The following is a 9,537-nucleotide window of genomic DNA, read 5'->3' as shown; positions in this document are numbered from 1 at the left end:
TGCAGTGTTTGAAACCTAAACACATTGTGCTGACTAAATATGTTCATGTGTTTTAAAAAAAGGGTTAAACATGTTCTGGTGTTTACTATCTTGTTATGAGCTGACCGCTGTTCAAATCAAATCAAAATGTTTTTGGTCACATAGACATGGTTAGCAGAGGTTAATGTGAGTGTAGCGAATTGCTTGTGCTTCTAGTTCCGACAGTGCAGTAATATCTAACAAGTAATATCTAACAAATTCCCCAACAACTACCTAATAACAATCTAAAGGGGTGAATGAGAATATGTATATATAAATATGGATGAGCGATGGCCGAGCGGCATAGGCAAGGTGCAATAGATGGTATAAAATACAGTATATACATGTGATATGAGTAATGTAAGATAGGTAAACATTATTAAAGGGGCATTGTATAAAGTGATCCATTTATTAAAGTGGCCAGTGATTTCAAGTCTATGTATATAGGCAGCAGCCTCTCTGTGTTAGTGATGGCTATTTAACAGTATGATGGCCTTGAGATAGAAGCTGTTTTTCAGTCTCTCGGTCCCAGCATTGATGCACCTGTACTGACCTCGCCTTCTGGGTGATAGCGGGGTGAACAGGCAGTGGCTCGGGTGGTTGTTGTGCTTGATGATCTTTTTGGCCTTCCTGTGACATCGGATGGTGTAGGTGTCCTGGAGGGCAGGTAGTTTGTCCCCGGTGATGTGTTGTGCAGACCGCACCACCCTCTGGAGAGCCTTGCGGTTGAGGGCGGTGCAGTTGCCGTACCAGGCTGTGATACAGCCCGACAGGATGCTCTCGATTGTGCATCTGTAAAAGTTTGTCAGGGTTTTGGGTGACAGGCCAAATTTCTTCAGCCTCCTGAGGTTGAAGAAATTTTTGATCTGAACACTGTTGTTACGATTTAAACACTGTTGTTATGATTTAAACACTGTGACATGTTTTTGTTGAACTTCTAAATGCCTTGAAGAGTTTAAAAAGTGTTCCAGAAAAGTGTTTAGCTATGTTTTTCAGATCATAAACACTTGGTTTAACTGTGTAGAGAGTAGGGGAGCATGGGTTAGTAGGGAGGGGGACAAAGAAGGGAAGGGGAGACAATGAGGAGTGGGGAGACAGGAGAGAGAAGGGGGAGAGAGGCCAGCATCAAAGTACGACAGCCAGAGGAGGAAGAGGCGGAGGCGGATTCGGAGCTTGGGAATTGTGTCTTAACGTCCTAATAAGACAAAAGCCGGAGTGAGAATGAATGACGTGGTCATGAAGTGGCAGGGAGGGTGGGAGGGACGCAGGAAAAGAATGAGCAACTAAGGACTCTAGAACCTGGACCAATGGCATGCTACGGAATGCTATCTGACTGGCTGATTGTCCCCAGAGCTCAGGAAGGACACAATGGAGACTTTGTTTGTTTTGCTTTCTGTGAATGTAATGCTGTATTTTTAAACTCTGGAATTATTTTTTAAAAAACAATGTTGAATAAAATCCAAACAAGTTTATAATAGAGAGATTGAGGCCCAGGATATGACACAGTGGGTGGAGACAGAGGAATAATGTTTATCCAATACTCAAACCTTATATTTGCCTGGCTACCCAAACTCCTTGTTCTGGCCAAGCGCTACAGAATGAGTCTGGATCTGATTACCACCCCGATGATTTCAAGAATGTAAATGGGGTGGCAGGTAGACTAGCGGTTAAGAGCATTGGACCAGTAACCAAAAGGTTGCTGGTTTGAATATCAGAGCTGACTAGGCGAATAATATTGAGCAAGGCACTTAACCCTGATTGCTAATGTAAAATAATTCAGCTTGGTTCGTCAGGTAAATCCTATCCACTGCCAAGGCAGCAACTACTCTTCCTGGGGATTTTTATGGATTCCCATTAGTTCCTGCCAAGGCAGCAGCTACTCTTCCTGGGGTTTATTATAGATCCCCATTAGTTCCTGCCAAGGCAGCAGCTACTCTTCCTGGGGTTTATTATGGATCCCCATTAGTTCCTGCCAAGGCAGCAGCTTCTCTTCCTGGGGTTTATTATGGATCCCCATTAGTTCCTGCCAAGGCAGCAGCTACTCTTCCTGGGGTTTATTATGGATCCCCATTAGTTCCTGCCAAGGCAGCAGCTACTCTTCTTGGGGTTTATTATGGATCCCCGTTAGTTCCTGCCAAGGCAGCAGCTACTCTTCCTGGGGTTTATTATGGATCCCCATTAGTTCCTGCCAAGGCAGCAGCTACTCTTCCTGGGGTTTTTTATGGATCCCCATTAGTTCCTGCCAAGGCAGCAGCTACTCTTCCTGGGGTTTATTATGGATCCCCATTAGTTCCCGCCGAGGCAGCAGCTACTCTTCCTGGGGTTTATTATGGATCCCCATTAGTTCCTGCCAAGGCAGCAGCTACTCTTCCTGGGGTTTATTATGGATCACCATTAGTTTCTGTCAAGGCAGCAGCTACTCTTCCTGGGGTTTATTATGGATCCCCGTTAGGTCCTGCCAAGGCAGCAGCTACTCTTCCTGGGTCCAAACACATTAAGGCACTTACATCACACATAAAACAGTACATCATAAACCACTACATACCTACAATACAAAATGTATAACACCCCTATACAACAAAGTGTGCCTCTTAACAGTCCCCGCTGTTCCAGAAGGTTTTTTATTAATACATTTTTTTAAATCTGATTCTACTGTTTGCATCAGTTATGTTTAACCATCATGGAATAGAAGTTGAAGTGATGTCTGTGCCCAGTGGGTATGTTGCTCTGGAAGGAAATACTGTATACTATTCTGCATATCCTTTCAAACGCTTGTAAATGCTTGAAACAGCAAAACCTTTTTGTTTCTGTATCTCTGTAATTTGTCTATCTATGTAACTATATATGTATTTATGTAAAAAGGAAATAAATACCCAACTTTATTATAAAATCCTGATCACGTTTTAAAAAAAATATTTGCACTGTGTGTATATGTGAATATTTTTAACTGACAGATAAAATCAATCAAGCAATCCTTACTTTTGTTGTTGTCTTGTGTTGTTGTCCTCATCGCATGTACAAAAATATCATTTTTGATGAACTCTACAGATATCTTTCAGATTGATAAACTCAAAACACTAAAGTATAACCTGCAATTTGCAGTGAGTTTTTTAGCTTTCGTTTTTTTCCTGGAGCATTCTTGTAGCCTGACACTATTTTCGCCGTCATCCCGTATGGCATGGAGTAGCATGATGGCACAAACAGATTGGTACCCAGGCTAGTATTCTTGTGATCCACCATGTAAACGAAACCAATGTTTTTAAACCATGAACCATTCTGTCTGAAACCAATGTTTTTAACAATGAATGGAACGTGTGCCCAAGAAAGTGAAGGTCACCTGCCAAAATGACCACCGCTCTGTAACACTCACGTCGGTAACCATGAAATGCTTTGAAAAGCTGGTTATGGCTCACATCAACACCATTATCCCAGAAACCCTAGACCCACTTCAATTTGCATACCGCCCTAACAAATCCACAGATGATGCAATCTCTATTGCACTCCATACTGCCCTTTCCCACCTGGACAAAAGGAACACTTATGTGAGAATGCTGTTCATTGACTACAGCTCAGCGTTCAACACCATAGTGCCCTCAAACCTCATCACTAAGCTAAGGACCCTGGGACTATACACCTTCCTCTGCAACTGGATCCTGGACTTCCTGACGGGCGGCCCCCAGGTGGTGAGGGTAGGCAACAACACATCTGCCACACTGATCCTCAACACGGGGGGTCCTCAGGGGTGCATGCTTAGTCCCCTCCTGTATTCCCTGTTCACCCACGACTGCATTGCCAGGCACGACTCCAACACCATCATTAAGTTTGCTGACGATACAACAGCGGTAGGTCTGATCACCGACAACAATGAGACAGACAGCCTATAGGGAGGAGATCTGAGACCTGGCAGTGTAGTGCCAGGACAACAACCTCTCCCTCAACTTGAGCAAGACAAAGAAGCTGATCGTGGACTACAGGAAAAGGAGGGCCGGACAGGCCCCCATTAACATTAACAGGGCTGTAGTGGAGAGGGTCAAGAGTTTCAAGTTCCTTGGTGTCCACATCACCAACAAACTAACATGGTCCAAACACACCAAGACAGTTGTGAAGAGGGCAAGACAACACCTTTTCCCCCTCAGGAGACTGAAAAGATTTGACATGGGTACACAGATCCTCAAAAAGTTATATAGCTGCACCATCGAGAACATCCTGACTGGTTGCATCACCTCCTGGTAAGGCTACTGCTTGGCATCCGACCATAAGGCGCTACAGAGGGTGGTGCGTATGGCCCAGTACATCACTGGGGCCAAGTTTCCTGCCATCCAGGACCTATGTACTAGCTGGTGTCAGAGGAAGGCCCAAAAAATTGTCAAAGACTCCCATCACCCGTGTCATAGACAGCTCTCTCTGCTACCGCACGGCAAGCGGTACCGGAGCGCCAAGTCTAGGTCCAAAAGGCTCTTTAACAGCTTCTACCCCCAAGCCATAAGACTGCTGAACAATTAATCAAATGGCCACCGGACTATTACATTGACCCTGCTGCTACTCACTGTTTATTATCTATGCATAGTCAGTTTACCCCTACCTACATGTACAAATTACCTCGACTAACCTGTATCCCCTCACATTGACTTGGTACCGGTACCCTCTGTATTAAAATCTCGCTGGGAGCGCCGCCTCTGGATAAGCATTTGTTTTCTTTGCTTATGACTTTATACAGTTTGTTGAGTGCTTAGTTCTTAGTGCCAGCATCAGTTTGTGGTGGTAAATAGACAGCTATGAAAACTCTCTTGGTAAATAGCATGGTCAACAGCTTATCATGAGGTACTCTACCTCAGGTGAGCAGAGCCTCCAGACTTCCTTTAATATTAGAGATTTTGCGCAACAAGCTGTTGTTAATAAAGAGACACACGCCTCCCACTGATCTTATTGGACTCTGCCGTTCTGTCCTGCTGATTGCAGAAAAACCAGCTAGATTTATATTATCGATGTCCTAGTCCAGCCATGACTTCGAGAAGCTAGCTGAAGACCTAGCTAGCCAGTAAACTAGCTAACACCAGACACAGACGAAAGGGGAAACATCTAAAATATCTTTACCATAGATTAATAGTTGTAAACTTTTCATTATATTTGTTGATACCCTACAGTCAAATTTTGTCACCAGCAGAGTAGCTATCTAGCGATATAAACCACACCCCCTCTGCAAAACACGCCTTCTCCTATGTTGAGGCTCTACTTATTTAAAATAGGTAAGAGAATATCATGTTATCATTGGTGGATCCTCTTAATGATGAATCTAAGTGTTTTACATGTGGGTGGAGATCAGTAACTTTATGATCAAAACTTCAGCAATGTAGAAGCAACAGTCATTTTTCATACTTTGAATCTAGTATCCTTCAAATATCATAACATTTCCTAAAAAAAACATGATTTTTGACTGTTCATGATCTTTAACCTCTGCAAGGTTGGACTCACTTTTTATTTCAATACAGTGGGTTAATGTCACCATCTAGTGGTCATCTGCAACATTACAAGTAAGGGGGGCGTTGTGCACCATACAGACGTGTGTGTGTGTGTGTGTGTGTGTGTGTGTGTGTGTGTGTGTGTGTGTGTGTGTGTGTGTGTGTCTACAACAAGTAAACAGAGATACCTCGACCCAAATATGTTTACAATTAGCATAGCTCAATGGTTCAACAGCTCTGGTTTCTATGGTTACCACCCTGGATATATTGACAGTACACTCACTCATTCTCTCTCTCTCTCACTCTCTCTCTCTCTCTCTCTCTCTCTCTCTCTCTCTCTCTCTCTCTCTCTCTCTCTCTCTCTCTCTCTCTCTCAATTTAATGAAAGGTACCCTGACCTCACCCTACACAACAAAACTCACCTTGACTGGCAGTTCTTTGAAAACTCCTGTCAAGCGACATGAGCTGTGTTGCAGTGAGATTATCTGGTTGGTAGATTAGGATAATTAACGTGGTAGATTAGGATAATTAACGTGGTAGAGTAGGATAATTAACGTGGTAGATTACATTTACATTTACGTCATTTGATTAGAATAATTAACGTGGCAGGTTAGAATAATTAACGTGACAGATTAGAATAATTAACGTGACAGGTTAGAATAATTAACGTGGCAGGTTAGAATAATTAACGTGGCAGGTTAGAATAATTAACATGGCAGGTTAGAATAATTAACGTGGCAGATTAGAATAATTAACGTGATAGGTTAGAATAATTAACGTGGCAGGTTAGAATAATTAACGTGGCAGGTTAGAATAATTAACGTGGCAGGTTAGAATAATTAACGTGGCAGGTTAGAATAATTAGCGTGGTAGATTAGAATAATTAACGTGGCAGATTAGAATAATTAACGTGACAGATTAGAATAATTAACGTGGCAGGTTAGAATAATTAACGTGGCAGGTTAGAATAATTAACGTGACAGGTTGGAATAATTAGCGTGGTAGATTAGAATAATTAACGTGGCAGGTTAGAATAATTAACGTGGTAGATTAGAATAATTAACGTGACAGGTTGGGTGAATTAACGTGGTAGGTTAGAATAATTAACGTGACAGGTTGGGTGAATTAACGTGGTAGGTTAGAATAATTAACGTGGCAGGTTGGGTGAATTAACGTGGTAGATTAGAATAATTAACGTGGTAGATTAGAATAATTAACGTGGCATGTTGGGTGAATTAACGTGGTAGATTAGAATAATTAACGTGGTAGATTAGAATAATTAACGTGGCATGTTGGGTGAATTAACGTGGTAGATTAGAATAATTAACGTGGCATGTTGGGTGAATTAACATGGTAGATTAGAATAATTAACGTGGCAGGTTGGGTGAATTAACGTGGTAGATTAGAATAATTAACGTGGTAGATTAGAATAATTAACGTGGCATGTTGGGTGAATTAACGTGGTAGATTAGAATAATTAACGTGGCAGGTTGGGTGAATTAACGTGGTAGATTAGAATAATTAACGTGGCAGGTTGGGTGAATTAACGTGGTAGGTTAGAATAATTAACGTGGCAGGTTGGGTGAATTAACGTGGCAGGTTAGGAAAAGGAGCTGACGCGAGCGACCACTAGATGGAGCTGTAGGCCTACTCCATCCAGCCATAACGGTACAAACGTAAACAAACCATCTGTGGCGATAAATTATCGGTATCATAACACGTGCCTTGTGTGTGTGTGTGTGTGTGTGTGTGTGTGTGTGTTCTCGAACAGAACTTTGTATTGCAGTACCCGATAACTTGTACTGTCCAGCTGGATTTGCCCAATGATGTATCTAAAGACTAGATTGCAAATGCTATACAGTGGGGAGAACAAGTATTTGATACACTGCCGATTTTGCAGGTTTTTCTACTAACAAAGCATGTAGAGGTCTGTCATTTTTATCATAGGTACACTTCAACTGTGAGAGACGGAATCTAAAACAAAAATCCAGAAAATCGCATTGTATTATTTTTAAGTAATTTAATTTCGGCAGTGTATCAAATACTTGTTCTCCCCACTGTATTTTTGCCAATGAGAGGCTCTGAAGTCACCGTCCACGATATTGGTACTCTTCAGAAGGCATCGTGCTGAACTTGCCATTGACATTGTTTGTCATTAGGAAAGCAATGGGTTCAGTTCCTAACCCATAACACCAATCCATGTTATCACACAAATCCAATGCTATATATATATATATGTAGTAGAGTGATGTTGTTCCCCTAGATTATGCACCAAGTTGCACGCAAGGACAGTTCAAGTAGGCCAGGGCAAGAGGGGATGTTAATAAGTTAATAACAATAATAATAATTCAATGTGTTTTCTTTATTTAATTACAGCAGCATAGTTAATGTTATTTTTCAGTGTACAAACATTTTTTGATATCTATATTGTAAATACACCTAATTGTAAAAGTTTGTATATTTTGGTTTGGTCCATCGCGGGTTATCCGTACTTATGGACCCTGTTATCGTTCTCTTTTGCCGGACCTTCAGCTAGCAAGGTATGTTGTCCTTGGCGCCGTAATTTGGCAATATAAAACTGTGGTAAAGTTACATAAAGTGCTGTTACGCAATTATAGGGTTTGTTACAATGTGAACAATTATAAAGATTTATGTTAACTTTCACCAGCTCGCTAATTAGGGTACCTATTGTAACTCGGGAGTATTTGGGACCGTGTTTGAGTGAGTTGCTATGTGGTCACTCAGGTGCCCGAGAGCTGTGACTGCACCGAGGGCTAACCTATTGTGTGTTGTCTCTTCGTGTGCAGGACCAATAAACCTGATTCAACCATCATAATTCCAGTTGTGGCAGTGTCCTGATTAAAAGTACACAACGCAGAACGAACCACGCTACATATATATATATATATATAATAAACTGTGCAGTCAGGCATCACTGACAACGTTTACATTACCTCCCTTATCTTACCTCATTTGCTCACATTGTATGTAGACTTATTTTTCTACTGTATTATTGACTGTATGTTTGTTTTACTCCATGTGTAACTCTGTGTTGTTGTATGTTGTCGAACTGCTTTGCTTTATCTTGGCCAGATCGCAGTTGTAAATGACAACTTGTTCTCAACTTTGCCTACCTGGATGAAATAAAGGTGAAATAAATGTATAAAAAATGCAGTCAGGCATCACTGACCACGTTTACATGCGTACAGTATTCTGGTTAGCAGCTCATATATCGCTTCAGGTCTTATTATTCAGGATAAACTGTTTACCTTTGATATCCCGCTGTGTGGTTTTTAATCCCACGAGTAACCTAGCAACACTCAAAGCCGCACTGATTGGTCAGAGTTTGGACGTTTCCGGTGGTGAAGTAAATGCGCGTCAGAGAGGAACCGCGAACCGGGAGATGAGCAGTTTGAGGCGAAACTGTTTTACAGAGCTCCAGCGAAATCTTAACTCTTCTGAAAATGGGGTTTTGCATCAAAACTCTACACACAAACCATCAAATGAACAGCTCTTATAAACGCCAACTACACACGGATGTGACAAATGTAAAACACTATCTTGTGCCTTTTGCATGTTCAGTGGAGTCCACGGCAGTTTGTCATAGCACTCACACGTACATGTATGTGCACAAATATATACAGTATGTATGCATATTCAGTACATATTTACACTATAAACAGAAATGCAAGGTGGGAAACAAAACATTGTATTTTCATCCAGATTTCTGGATGAACAGTAACAGGCAAAACAAATACAGAAGAAGATAAATAAATAGGCTTGTTACTATAAAGAAAAAAACAATTAAGGTGCATCCTGTCTCCTATTTGGGTCTGGCCACAGCACCTCATCAACATCACAAGCGATGTTCTCTCTGGCTAAACAGTGGGGGAAGTAGCATCTGGAGTGGCGTATCCAGCCCTGGCATGCCCCCTCATCTATGTCCCCACAGGCCTCCTCCTTGTCCTCGTCCTTGTCCCCCTCATCCTCCTCCTCCTCCTCTAATTCTCTCTCCAAAATTGGCCTCCATTGTTGTCCAAACCAAGGCAGACTATTTATA

Source organism: Salmo trutta, chromosome 19 (assembly GCF_901001165.1).
Source record: "Salmo trutta chromosome 19, fSalTru1.1, whole genome shotgun sequence".
Classification (NCBI taxonomy): Eukaryota; Metazoa; Chordata; class Actinopteri; order Salmoniformes; family Salmonidae; genus Salmo; species Salmo trutta.
Note: the sequence above shows the minus strand (reverse complement) of the source record.